Source organism: Sus scrofa, chromosome 2 (genome assembly GCF_054392235.1).
Source record: "Sus scrofa isolate SSC_HxYL_T2T_F1_AM1 chromosome 2, Sscrofa_HxYL_maternal_Yorkshire_Landrace_v2.0, whole genome shotgun sequence".
Lineage (NCBI taxonomy): Eukaryota > Metazoa > Chordata > Mammalia > Artiodactyla > Suidae > Sus > Sus scrofa.
Window position 1 is genome coordinate 134,663,657 of NC_139384.1, and position 15,221 is coordinate 134,678,877.

Consider the following 15,221-nt stretch of genomic DNA (forward strand, 5'->3'; position numbering starts at 1 on the left):
GCAGTAGTCTGCATCAATTAACCCCAAGCTCCCAATCCATCCCACTCCCTCCCACACCCCCTTGACAACCACAAGTCTATTCTCCAAGTCCATGAGTTTCTTTTCTGTGGAAAGGTTCATTTGTGTCTTATATTAGATTCCAGATATAAGTGATATCATATGGTATTTGTCTTTCTCTTTCTGACTGATTTCACTCAGTATGAGAGTCTCTAGTTCCATCCATGTTGCTGCAAATGGCATTAGTTTGTTCTTTTCGTAGCTGAATAGTATTCCATTGTGTATATATACCACATCTTACTAATCTAATTATCTGTTGATGGACATTCGGGTTGTTTCCATGTCTTGGCTATTGTGAATAGTGCTACAATGAACACGCAGGTGCATGTGTCTTTTTAAAGGAAAGTTTTGTCCGGATATATGCCCAAAAGTGGGATTGCTGGGTCATATGGTAGTTCTATGTATAGTTTTCTAAGGTACCTACATACTGTTTTCTATAGTGGTTGTACCAACTTACATTCCCCCCAACAGTGCAGGAGGGTTCCCTTTTCTCCACACTCCCTCCAGCATTTGTTATTTGTGGACTTATTAATGATGGCCATTCTGACTGGTGTGAGGTGGTATCTCGTGGTAGTTTTGATTTGCATTTCTCTAATAATCAGGGATGTTGGACATTTTTTCATGTGCTTGTTGGCCATCTGTGTACCTTCCTTGGAGAAATGTCTATTCAGGTTTTTTGCCCATTTTTCCATTGGGTGGTTGGCTTTTTTGCTGTTTAGTTGTATAAATTGTTTGTATATTCTAGAGATGAAGCCCTTGTCAGTTGCCTCATTTGAAATTATTTTCTCCCATTCTGAAAGTTGTCTTTTTGTTTTCTTTTTGGTTTCCTTTGTTGTGCAAAAAGCTTGTCAGTTTGATTAGGTCCCACTGGTTTATTTTTGCTTTCATTTCTATTGCTTTGGGAAACTGACCTGAGAAAATATTTGTAAGGTTGATATCAGGGAATGTTTTGTCTATGTTCTCTTCCAGGAGTTTGATGGTGTCTTGTCTTATATTTAAGTCTTTAAGCCATTTTGAGTTTATTTTTGTGCATGGTGTGAGGGTGTGTCCTAGTTTCATTGATTTGCATGAAGCCGTCCAGGTTTCCCAGCCATACTTGCTGAAAAGACTGTCTTTTTCCCGTTTTATGTTCTTGCCTCCTTTGTCAAAGATTAATTGACCATAGGTATCAGGGTTCTGTTCCATTGGTCTGTCTGTCTGTTTTGGTACTAGAACCACACTGTCTTGGTGACTGTGGCTTTGTAATATTGGCTGAAGCCTGGGAGAGTGATGCCTCCTGCTTGGTTTTTGTTCCTCAGTATTGCTTTAGCATTTCTGGGAAGACACTCATTTTTAAAGTCTGGATGTATTAAGTCTCATCAGAACAACAATTGATAATTGCTAAAATGTCAAGGGAGTAAGACGTTTATTAAAATCCTAGTGCCCCAGAGCATTTCCTGCTAGAATAAGCATCAGCTATGGGGTAGGAGTTAAAAATGTGAAAAAATATCTTCATTTCCACGTAAATCTCCTTCAAAGATTCTACTTCTATGCCTAAAGTTCTCACAGTTCCTCAGAGTTAATTAAGAAAGCCTAAATAAAATGACAAGTGTTATTGGGATGGATCTTTTGTCTTAAATTAGTTTGTCAGATTAGTCATGTTAATTTTCCACATTTCAAGAAGGTTTTACAAGAGGCAGAAATGAAGAAAGGGGCATGGAGGGAAAAGGACAGAGCATGGAGATCCAAGGAAGGAAATACTTCAGGGGAAATATTTGGGGCAGCAAGGATAACTGTATTGAATACATGGGAAGGAGTGAAGTGTGGGCTGCCAAAAAATAATGGGTACAAAAAGTAGCTCTTGAATGAGGAATATATAAACTAGAGGGATATGCTTTTGCAAGGTAATTTTTGTTGACTGAATATTAGAGAAAGGCTTATGTTAGTGAAAATTCATGAAATATAGAATCAGAGTTGCCACTTTGAGGGAAATGTACTATCAAAGTTTCTGAGTCCTTGGGTTGTTAGTTACCTCCCAAACCTGCATTTCCTTGATTGTTTGATTTGAACATTTGTTAAAATAGTGTTTAAATAAGAAAAAAGAAGGCTAATTAGGGAAAAAAGAAAAGATGGACCAAAGTAAGAAGAGAAGGAAAGGGAAGTACACATATTGGACATTAGCGTGAGCACTGGCACAGTGTAGACATCTGAAATATTTATTTTATATATTTTCACTGTGAGAGATTTCTAAGTACCATTATTTCTCTGGGAAGAAAACAGATTCAATGAGATTCAGAGAAATTAAATAAATAATCCAGAAGCGCTTGCTCAGTAAGAGATAAATCTGGTATTTGACATAAGATCTCTATAACTCCAAATTCCGCACATTTTTTAAAAATTCAAATTAAAATAACAAAGGCATAAAGAGACAAAGAAAGAAACATCGAGTGCTTAGACTATTGCTTATCATGTGACTAGACATTTTTATGTGATGTCAAATTCCCTAATATGGGAAGGAAGTCAATTTTCTGAATTTAAACAATGTAAACAAATGTTGGATTATTTAAGTGTCTTCGTTTTGATTCCAGGAGCAGACTCTGAGACAGGATTCATATGCAAATTGTTTATTTTGGAAGTGATCCCAGTAAACATAAGCAGGAGAGGAGGAAATGAGAGAGAAAAGGTAAGGAAGCTCAAACAGGGCTACCTTATTAAACTGGCTACTATAGTAGTAGCTAAATCCCACATGGTTATTACCCTGAGAGGAGAGAACTGGGTATTATGCATCAACAGCAGTCAATGATTAAACACTATTCCTGTAGTCCATGAATATCCTAGCCTTTCTAGCCAGGTGGAGAGGGCTCAGGCAGCCAGAGTAAGCCCTCAAGCAAAGAGAAAGTGTTGACAGAAGTCAACTGGCAGGTACTATAAGATGTAAAGGAGCTAATGGACAGAGAAATCATCTGCTACATTGAGGAAAGAGTGTGCTCAAAGAATATTATGCTATAGATGGAATCACCAGAATGCCAGGAGATTGAGAGTTAAGTAATCTAGAAAAATTCCCCAGTTCCTTCATGGAATGCATTTGGTGAGGACATAACAGCTACCTCCCACAAAGCCATGGAAGATGCTCTTTATACTTCAGCACAGTTTGCCCTGAACATTTAACACCCACATTAGCACCCCTGTTCCACTTGCTTCTGGCATTTTGATCTTGCTGTAATTTTCCTCTCTGTCCAAGAGTTTCTTTAGTCTGCCACCTCTAAAAAACTGACTGTCAGTGCCTAGCTCATTTGCCTGAACTCTAGATGTAAGAGAGGCTACAAGACTGACTATCTGAAACTTCAGCTTGGACTTTCTATTAAAGCCATCAAAACTCACAAGATTGTGGGAGGTGATTTCAAAAACAGAGGAAAGAGTTAAGACACTCACTCTCCAGAAAAGAATAGCAAATAGCCATGATTGATAGTTAATATGATTTAATCCACAATTTTAAATTACTTTGTTAGACTAGTTTCCAGAAATAAGCTGTGCCTCAAAGATTTCCATTGGAAAGAGTGAAAGAGTTGTTTGGTGGGAAGGTCCTAGCTTTATTTGAGGAGATACACTGATTACTTCATTCTTGGTCTTAGTGAGGTTTTGTTTTTGTTCCATTGCTGTTTTTCTGGGTCAAAATTCTTAACTCCCTTGACTTTTTCCTTTACTTTTTTTTTTTTCTGACAAGTAAGAAACTGCTATAAGAAAAAGTCTGTCTCCAAATGCATCCCTAGGGCACTGTTATAAGCAGAGAGCAGCAGGCTTTTCCCCTTCTGTTCGATCTATGAGTCACTCACTCCCTCATTATATGCGTCATGAGCTGGTACTACCGATAACTCTGTGAAGGCAATTCATTTTGACACTTCTATGTACTAAGAACTCTTTCAGACAAAGACAGGTAAAATATGAAAATAAGAAAGAATTGACCTCCAAGGAATTTATAATCATATAGAGTACATCAATTAGTCAAGTATATAAATACATATAAGGTCCATAGTGAGGAGGAATATAATTACTAAAGAAAAGTGAAGAAAGGCAAAATTATCTCCACTGGGGTTTGAGTCAGGGCAAGTTTAGTGCAGCTAAAAATCTACTGCTGAAAGCTTTTTTTCCCCTCAATTAATTTTATTACATTTATAATTATACAATGATCATCACAACTAAATTTTGCAGCATTTCCATCCTGAACCCCCAGCACATCCCCCACCCACCAACCTATCTCATTTGGAAACCACAAGTTTTTCAAAATCTGTGAGTCTTTCAGTATCTGTTCTGCAAAGAAGTTCATTGTGTCCCTTTTTTTTTTAGATTCCACATGTTAAGTGATAGCATATGAAATTGATGTCTCAATGTGTGCCTCATTTCACTTAGCATGATAACTTCTAGGTCCATCCATGTTGTGGCAAATGCCATTATTTCTTTCCTTTTAATGGCTGAGTAATATTCCATTGTGTATATGTACTACATCTTCTTTATCCACTCTTCTGTCAATGGACATTTAGGTTGTTTCCATGTCTTGGCTATTGTATATAGTGCTGCAGTGTACACTGGAGTACATGTATCTTTTCAAGTCATGGTTTTCTCTGGATAGATGCCCAGGAGTGGATTGCTGGATCAAAGGGTGATTCTATTTTCGGTTTTCTGAGGACTCTCCATACTCTTCCACAGTTGTTGCACCAATTCACATTCCCACCAACAAGTGTAAGAGGGTTCCCTTTTTTCTCCACATCCTATTCAGTATTTGTTGTTTGTAGACTTTTTGTTGATGGCCATTCTGGCCAGTGTAAGGTGATACCTTATAGTACTTTGGATTTGCATTTCTCTAATAATGAGTGATGTTGAACATCTTTTCATGTTTTTTTTTTTTTTTTTTTTTTTTTTTTTTTTGGCCATCTGTATATCTTTGGAGAATTGTCTGTTTAGATTCTGCCCATTTTTTGATAGGTTGTTTTTTTGGTATTGAGCTGCAGAAGGTGTTTATAAATTTTGGAGAATGATCCCTTGTCAGTTGCTTCACTTGCAAATATTTTCTCCCATTCTGTGTGTTGTCTTTTTGTTTTGTGTAGGGTTTCCTTTGCTTTGCAGAAACTTTTAATTAAGCCCCACTTGTTTATTTTTGTTTTTAATTGTCATTATTCCAGGAGGTGGGTATGAGAAGGTATTGCTGTGGTTGATGTTGGAGAGTGTTTGGCCTATGTTTCCCTCTAAGAATTTTATAGTATCTAGTCTTATATTTAGGTTTTGAATCCATTTTGAGTTTATTTTTGTGTATGGTGTTAAGCATTCTAATTTCATTTTTTACATGTGGCTGTCCAGTTTTCCCAGCACCACATATATTGAAGTGGATGTCTTTTCTTTGTATGTTCTTGCCTCCTTTGTCATAGATTACTTGACTGTAGGTGTATGGGTTTAATTCTGGGCTTTCTATCCTGTTCCACTGGACCTATATTTCTGTCTCTGTGCCAGTACCATATGGTTTTGATGATTGTAGCTTTGTAGTATAGTCAATCAGGGAGCCTGATTCCTCTAGCTCCATTTTTCTTTCTCAGGATAGCTTTGGCTATTCTGGGGCTACTACTGGAAGTTTGGAAAAAATTTGGAAAAGTAGAGTTGTTGGATTATATCAGTTATCACTCCATGAAATTAAAAAAGAAAAGTAGGAGTTGTATTTGAGAAAGATTAAGTAGCCTAATTTGCTCAGAATATGTACAGTGTGTAGAATGATAGGAGGAGTTATTGATAGAAAAGTGGCATGTGAATAGAAATCAAGTTGCTGGTGAAAAGCCCTCTAGGAACTATGGAAAATGTGATCCTATCTGAGAACTTCTCTTATTGGAAAAAATGCCTACTCTTCTGGCCATCAGTGGACATTTAGCTCAATACATATGAGAAATTCACTGTTAGAAATCACATTCTCTTCAGAGAAATTTTAAATTCATAGATAAAAAAGGTTTTCTATACTAAACATTGACTAGACAGTGTTTTACTCAACTGAGATACTGATCTTTCTTAACATTCTAGTATAACATCTTTCTAAGTATCTCAGTTTGATAGTGACAAGTATCTTGGAGCTAATGAGACAGATAAAACTATCCTGAAAGACAGAGGAGCAACAGTTCAAAAGAGTGTCTCACATTCTTTTTTTTTTATTATTTCTGTGAGTTGAGTGGTTAATATAATACCATTATATGAGTTTCCAGTAAGTATGACAAACTGTTCTAATTAAGCCATTTAAAACAACAATCCTATTCCAAACATATGTGCAACCAAATGTGTTTTAAAAGTCAATTTTCCATTGCTCTTTTGTGCAAATTATTTTTCATCATTGTAAATGTGATTTTGTTATAAGAAATTGTTAGAAACCGGAATTTGTGAAAAGAAAACAAATTCCACACTTTTTGAAATTTGTAGCAGCAACACATGTTATTAAAAAAAAAAAAAACCCACCGCCAACAAAAAAAGCAGGAATAATTCACTTCCAAAATAATAAAATATTAGCTAATTTATAAGCATTATAATAACTAAAGCAATATTATGAAAGCAGAAGTATAAGAAGACTTAATTATCTTAATAGCACACACACCCTTTAGAAAATATTAGATTAGTTTGGGAGCATTTTTCCTTCAAATGTAGTGCCTCCCTTCACCTCATCACACAGTTTGACCATTAATATGCAAGCTTGGTGTAGTATTTCATCAGTATATGATTATTTATATGAATTTTAAATATTTCTTTATTACCTATTTATCATTATGTCATCTCCATGTGACATAAAACTCTGAAATATAAATAATTTGTGTGCAAGTATTTTGTGAAAGTTGTGAATTCTGCAAAATCATAAAGAATAAAATTTAAAAAAATTGAATTATACCATTTAATAATTTGTAGGAATTTTGAAAACCCCAAATGCATTTAAGTGGTATAATTTCATCTTTATTTAAAAGTTCCTTTTATCTGAATTTCCTCTGCCACCATCCTATGCTAAGACATCAGGCACCATGTTTCATCTGAACTACCACCAGCCTCAATTTCATTTATGGTGAATTGTCAGCTTAAATGATCCATTTCTTCTTAATTCAGTTTTGGCAGGCTGTATGTCTCTGTAAAGTTGTCCATTTCTTGTAGCTTGTCAAGTTCGCTGGCATATAATTGTTCATGGTATTCTCTTATGGTTTTTTGTGTTTCTGCAGTATCACTTGAGATTTTTCCTTTTTATTTATTTGGGTTCACTCTCCTTGGTGAGTCTTTCCAGGGTTTTGTCAATTTTGTTTAACTTTTCAAAGAATCAGCACTTGGTTTTATTGATTTTTTTTCTTCTGTTTTTGGAATTTCTGTTTTATTGCCTTCTCCTCTTATCTTTATGATTTCCTTACTTCTGCTTATTTAGGTTTTGTTCACTCTTCTATTTCTAATTATTTTAGCTGGTAGGTTAAGTTGTTTATTAGATATTTTTCTTCTTTTCTGAGGAAGGCCTGTATCCTAAGAACTTCCCTCTAAGAACTGCTTTTGAGGCATCCCATAGGTTTTGAGTTGTGTTTTGACTGACATTTGTCTCAAAGTATTTTTTAAATTTCTCTTTTGATTTCTTTGTTGACCCATTGGTTTCTAGTAGCATTTTATTTTGTTTCCATATAGTTAATTTTTTTCTCATTTCTTTTCTGTGGTTGATTTCCAGTTTCATGCCATTGTGGTCAGAGAAAATACTTGAAATAATTTCTATACTCTTAAATTGGTTGAGATTAATTTTGTGCCCCAGTATATTATTAATCCTTGAGAATGTTCCACCTGCATTTGAAAAGAATGTATATACTGTTTGTATATTCTTTTTAGGGAGGGATATAATGTCCTGAAAATATCAATTCAGTCTAACTATTCTATTTTATTGTGTCATTTAGGATCTCTGTTACTTTATTGATTTTCTGTCTAGAGGATCTGTCCATTGATGTGAGCAGGGTGTTAAAATCTACTGTTACTGTAGGAGGTTAATTTCTCTTTTTATGTCTGTTAGTATTTGGGTGCTTCTATATTAGGGACATATATATTGATGAGTGTAATATCCTCTTCTTGGATTTATCCTTTTATCATTAGATAGTGTCTTTCTTTGTCTTTCTTTTGGCTTTGTTTTAAAGTCTATTTTGTCTGATATGAGTATTGCAACTCCTGCTTTCCTGTCTTTTTCATTTGCACAAAATACCTTTTTCCATCCCCTCACGTTCAATTTATGTGTCCTTTGCCCTAACGTGTTTCTTGTAGGCAGCATATTGTAGGGTCTTGTTTTTTTGTTTGTTTGTGTTTAATACAGTCTGCTACTCTATGTCTTTTTTTGGAGCATTTAGTCCTTTGACATTTAAGGTAGTTACATATTTATTGCCATTTTAAGCCTTGTTTTCCAGTTGATTCTATGTTTCTCTTTGTTCCTTATTTCTTGGTTGGATGATTTCCTTTTATTTTATGCTTGTGTCCTCACTCTAGTTTTTGTGAATATACTGTTTGGTTTTGAGATGTAGTTGCCCTGTTTTTCAAGTATGTTAACCCCTTCATGTATCTGCTTGCTTTAGCCTGATAGCCATATAAGCTCAAACATATCATTAAAAAAAAGAATCTAGGTTTAGCCAACCAAATCCAAAAATACGTAAAAAAGATCACACACCACAACCAAGAGAGATTCACCCCAGGTTCACAAGGATGGTTCAACATATACAAATCAATCAATATCATACACTACATTAACAAAAGAAAGATTAAAAACCACAATGATCATCTCAGTAGATGCAGAAAAAGCATCTGACAAAATCCAACATCCATTCATGATAAAAACTCTTACCAAAGTGTGTAAAATTTATTAAAAAACTTGATATAATAAAAGTCAGTTATGAGAAACACAGAGCCAGTATTACACTCAACAGAGAAAAGCTGAAAGCTTTCCCACTAAAATCTGGAACAAGGATACCCCCTCTCATCACTTCTATTCAACAGAGTATTGGAAGTCCTAGCCACAGCAATCAAAAAAAAAAAAAAAAAAAGAAAAAGAAATAAAAGGTATCTAAATTGGAAGAGAAGAGGTAAAATAATCATGACCTGATACTATATATGGAAAACCCTAGGGACTCCACACAATGACCACTCAAACTGATCAACAAACTCAGCAAAGTAGCACGATACAAGATTAACATTCAGAAATTGCTTGCATTTCTGTGTGCTGACAACAAAATATTAGAAAAGGAATATATAAAAAAATTTTTTTAAATCACACCAAAAAAAAAAACACCTAAATACATAGGAATAAGCCTGATCAAAGAGGCGAGAGACTTATATGCTAAGAACTATAAAACATTAATCATGGAAGTTGATTAACTATAAAACATTAATCTTGGAAATCAAAGAAATGGAAAGATATTCCGTGTTCCTGGATTGAAAGAATTAATATCATTGAAATGGCCATACTACCCAAAGCAATCAACAGATTTCATGTAATCCCTATCAAATAACCCATGACATTTTTCACAGAACAAGAACAAACACTCCAAAAATTTATTCGAAACCATAAAAGACTCAGAATTCCTAAAGCAATACTGGAGGGAAAAAAACAAGAAGGAAGTGTAACTCTCTCAGACTTCAAATAATATTACAATGCTATACCAATCAAAATAGTGTGGTACTGGTACCAAGACAGACATACAAACCAGTGGAACAGAATAGAGAACCCAGAAATAAACCCAGACACCTACGGTCAGTTAAACTTTGACAAAGGAAGCAAGAATACAAAATTGGAAATAGTTTCTTCATCAGGTGGTGCTGGAAAAAGTGGACAATTGCATGTAAATCAATGAAACTAGAATACACCTCACACCATGCACAAAAATAAACTCAAAATGACTTAATGACTTAAACATAAGAGGAGACACCATAATACTGCTAGAAGAGAACACAGGCAAAACATTCTCTGACATAAATTGTACAAATGTTTCCTTAGGTCAGACTCCAATAGGAGTAAAACCAGAAATAAACCACTGGGATCTTATGAAACTTATAAGCTTCTGCATAGCAAAGGAAACCATTAAAAAAAAAGACAACCTACAGAATGGGAGAAAATATTTGCAAACAATGCAACCAACAAGGGCTTAATCGCTAAAATGTACAAACAACTCACACAACTCAACAGCAAAAACCCTCAACAATCCAATTGAAAAATGGGCATAAAACCTAAACAGACATTTCTTCAAAGAAGACATACAGATGGCCAACAGGCACATTAAAAAAATTCTCACCATCACTCATTATTAGAGAAATGAAAATCAAAACTACAATGAGGAAGCTACCACTTCACACAGGTCAGAATGGCTATCATCAATAAGTCTACAAATAACAAATGCTGAAGAGGAAATGGAGAAAAGGGAACCCTCCTACATTGTTGGTGAGACTGTAAATTGGTATGACCATTATGAGAAACAGTATGGAAGTATCTCAGAAAACTAACTATAGAATTACCATATGACCCAGCAATCCCACTTTTGGCCCTATATCCAGACAAAAATTTCATTCAAAGAATGCATGCACCTCTATGTTCATTGCAGCACTAGTCACAATTGGCAAGACATGGAAATAACCTAAATGTCCATCAATAGATGAATGGCTAAAGAGGATGTGATACAAACAAACAATGGAATCCTACTCAGCCACAAACAAGAAGAAATTAATCCCATTTGCAGCAACATGTATGGAACTAGAGAGTCTCATACTAAGCAAAGTTAAGTCAGAAAGAGAAAGAGAAATACCTTATGATTCAACTTATGTAGGCTCTAAAATATGGCACAAATGAACCTATCTATAGAACAGAAACAAACTCATGGATGTAAAGAACAAACTTATGGTTGCCAAGGGAGAGGGATTTGGACAGACTGGGAGTTTGGGGTTTAGTGGATGCAAACTATTGTATTTGGAGTGGATAAGCAATGAGGTCCTGCTGTATAGCACAGGGGATATATCCAATCACTTGTGATGGTACATGAAGGAAGGTATTATGAGAAAAAGTTTGCTGTACAGCAGAACTTAACAGAACATTGTAAATCAACTATAATATTTTTTTAATGTTTCAGAGATCCTAGTAAGTATGGAAAAAAGAAGAAATATTAGTTCTAATTGCATATGGTATGAACTTATATATACACATTCTAATTTATGCATTAAAAATTACTATAACTGTGAGTTCCCATTCTGGCTAAGAATCCAACTACTATCCATGAGGATGCAGGTTTGATCCCTGGCCTCACTCAGTGGGTTAAGGATCTGGCACTACTGCAATCTGTGAGTAGTTCACAGATTTGGCTCAGATCCCACGTTACTGTGGCTGTGGCATAGATCTGCAGCTATAGCTTCAGTATGACCCCTAGTCAGGGAACAGGTGTGGCCCTGAAAAGAAAAAAATATTATTAGAACTTACAAATGAGTTCAATAGGATATAAGGATAAAAGATCAATATACAAAGTAAGTATTTCTATACACTAGTAATAAATGTTCAAAAATTAAATTATAATAATTTCACTTATAATACCATGAAAAAGAACAAAATATGAATAAATTTAACAAAAAAATTTGAAACTTATACAATGAGAACTACAAAACATTGTTGAAAGAATTTAAAGGTGATCTACATAAATGGAAAGAAGTTCCATATTCGTAGATTAGAAAATTTAATATTGTTAAGATTGTATTATCCCCCAATTTGATATAAAAATATAATACAATTCCTATCAATACCACACTTAATTTCTTCCAAGTAAGTTTATTATAGCCTTAACTCAATAAAACTCTTGGCATTTTGTTGCCTGTATGCAAGAAAAATTTTCTCTATATCTAGATCCTTATAATTAAATAAGTGAATATTATTAAGGTAATTTGAAATAATGAATTTGTTAAATGAATAATTTTCATGTAAATACTACATAAACTTTGCAGTTTGGTTGGACAACTGTTTATTGACCAAATGTGTCATTTAGCTTGGCAGATGTTGTACCTATCCAAATATTGAAATCATGGTCCTTGCACTTAAGAAATCCAATAATTTCACAAACATGACCTAAATTGACATTCTTCCAACTTTGTAAAGAAATTAAGGCTCAGTAAGGAAACTATGTAAATAAAGGCTCAAGAAGATCCTGTTGAGTCATGAACCTAGTGCCTACATTTTCACTCACAGTTTCTAAGTATAAATGTTCTGTTTTGTTTTTTAATTTGACCAGTGAGTCACACTGACTATCAAACTATTCATACATTATCTTATTTAGATTTCATAGACTCTCATTCACAGATGAGAATTAACATTTAATCAGTATACTTTGTTATGTATTTTCAACTCCTGTATCTGTCAGGTGTTTAACTTAAGACAGAATCCACTAGAGCTAATTTGAGTGGAAAGGAATTTATTACAGGGCCATTAACATTAAGTGGGTCTTTGTTGTGATAGTGAGAGGTTCCAGTCTCATTTTGATGCCTTACAAATTTTCTAGACCCGTGTATTCAGAACCATATATTAATTGCTAGTTCTATGTATACACTACTTTCTGAAGAACATTTTAAGATATCTCTCCCAGCAATTACTCTGTCTTCAATGTTCCTCTCCACTGGTCTATAATCCAGTGATTTCTAAGTGATAAGATACATAGCAAAGCCAATGAATCCTGTGAACACAAGCCTTAGTTCCTTTGCAGCAATATGAGTTTCTTGATCAAAAAAATATTTTAAGATAATATGGTGGTAAATCAGATACAAATATTGCTACTTTTAGAGGTGTGATGGTCAAGAAAGTAAAAACTATGTACACAGTATATGTTTATTATAATAAAGACAAATTTTTCTCTTTTAGGAAGTACTTTGCTATCAGGTGATTTGTTAATTTTGTAGGCACACACAAGCACAGGGTTAGATATAGCTTCCATTTTATTAGGCCAAACTAGTGTAAAAATGTCAGTTTAGATGATGGTCAGCCTGTTTTTACATCTTCACATTACCTCCACTCTTTCTACTATAGCCATTTTGTTAATAAATTCATTAAACAAATTACCAGGTGGTTGGTCAAAAGGGCTGACTGATATCGATATTGTTTATTTTGTCAACATTGTATTCAGTGCATCTTCAGCAGCTAGATGAGTACTCACATAGGGCATAATTATTCCTAGACTCTGGATTAATTCTAAGAGGAAAACTTTCCAAATTTTTACCAGTTCTCCGTTCTTACCCCTTCCAAATCCTTGAACATCATGACAAAACATTCTTTACCAGATACTTTAGAATATATTTCCTTCCAAGAGGAAAATTTTTTTTCTACTGCAAGGAAGTTTTCTTTACTTTACTATCCTTCAGTGCCAAGCACAGATTGGGCTTTAGTACCCCACTAGTCTACTTCTAGCAAAGCCAGCCATAGTCTGTAAAAAGATTTTTCAAGATAAGATTGTTCTTTTTTCCTCCTCGTTAAACTAGAAAACTCCCTATGAGGTAAAAATTGTACTCTTAGGGAAGGTGGGCAATATAGCAAGTGTGAACACAAGAATGTGAGCCACCTGCTTTAGAACTTGTTTATTCATGCCTGTACTACAACACCTGCTTCACATGTTATGGGATTATTCTGTTAACATCAGAATTTATGGCTTACTGGACCAGAAAACACCCACTTCAGAGTTCCCACTGCGGCACAACAGGATTGGTGGCATCTTGGGAGTGCTGGAATGTAGGTTCAACCCTTGGCCTGTCACAGTGGGTTAAGGATCTTGTGTTGCCACAGCTGCAGTTTCAGTGGCAACTATGGCTTGGATCTGATCCGTGGCCTAGGAACTCCATATGCTGTGGGCCAAAAAAGAGACGAGAAGAAAAGAAAAAAAAAAAAACACCTACTTCATTCACCTGGTGGCCCATGACAAGGCAGCTAGTCTCAACCAAGGCCCAAGAGTAAACTGAGTGCTCAAAAGGACCACAGTGATTAATCTAGTGCAACTTGCCTATATTCCCTACCATGCATAGACATTTTAAAATAATGTACTTAACCAAAATAGCCTAATGGCAATGTTGCTTACACCACAGAATACCTATAGTGAAAACAAGAGGCATTTTGGTTCCTGTACATAAGTGATATAAATTAGAATTTTCAGACAAATATCAACTGCAAGTGCTTACCAACAACAGACCTCATATAAAAATACTAAGGGTGTACTTTACAAAATAAGAAAAAATGTTATTCTGTAAGAAAGAGCTGAAATGCAAGATGCAATAATGAACAAAGAAATTGGTAAATGGTCTGAGAAAATATGAATGATCAGTATTATTATCTAATTTTATAAGTTAAAAATACCAAGATTAACATATTGGACAACACTATATAAGCCAAAGAGAGGTGTGAAAAGAATTCAGTGTTCTAAGATCCTACTTTTGTAGGCTAGAAAAGACTGATTAACTTCTGAATGATTATGTATCTGTGGTAAAAGTAAAATGGCAACCACTAAAATAATTGAAAAGTATGTAACTTCCAAAATATAGAAGGAGGAAATGAAAGTAAAAAAAAATCAATCCTTAAAAAAGTGAAATAAAGAAAATCAAACAATATAGACAAAATATGACAAAAGAAGGGTAAAAACAAGTCATACATATCCATAATTGAAATACATATAAAAGAAATAGATTCACCAGTAAAAAACAAATACAAAAACAAAACAAAACAAAAGCCAAAAGTGAAAATATTGATATTAGGTAAAAATTCAGATATATGCAGTTTATAAGAATTAAAGGTGTACAAGGAATGAAGTCAGCATCATGTGGCATAAGATGTCCCTTGTTTGTGTTCCATCCATCAACAAAAAGATTTGGCAGGCAATACCTTATTCTGGTGTAGACCCTGCAGTTGTCTCTGAACAAGCTCAAGCTCCTCTTAGCCATGGTCTAAGATGCCATGGAAAATACTAACATACACCATCACACTTGGAAAAATGAGAACCTCTGTGGAAATCCAGGTTTCTAGAAGAGAAATTCTGGTATTTTATTGGAGAAAAAAATGACAAATCTTCCCTGACTTATGATGGGGCTATATCCTAGTAAACCCATCATGAGCTGAAAGCATCCAACGTTGAAATATGCCTAACCTACCAAACATAATAGTTTAGCCT

The 15,221-nt window shown here is 34.6% G+C and overlaps 1 long non-coding RNA gene across 6 annotated transcripts in view; it reads left to right on the forward strand.

Moving 5' to 3' along the window:
• LOC146405706 (uncharacterized) overlaps nucleotides 1-15,221 on the forward strand; it is a 413,778-nt gene that overhangs the window by 355,765 nt on the left and 42,792 nt on the right. For 3 of the 6 annotated variants that reach the window (XR_014838649.1, XR_014838653.1, XR_014838650.1), the window contains one exon: nucleotides 2,625-2,719. The exons of the other annotated variants lie outside the window; for them this stretch is intronic. This is a non-coding gene — a long non-coding RNA (uncharacterized LOC146405706). The remainder of the gene's footprint in view (nucleotides 1-2,624; nucleotides 2,720-15,221) is intronic. 6 annotated transcript variants of the gene reach the window in all.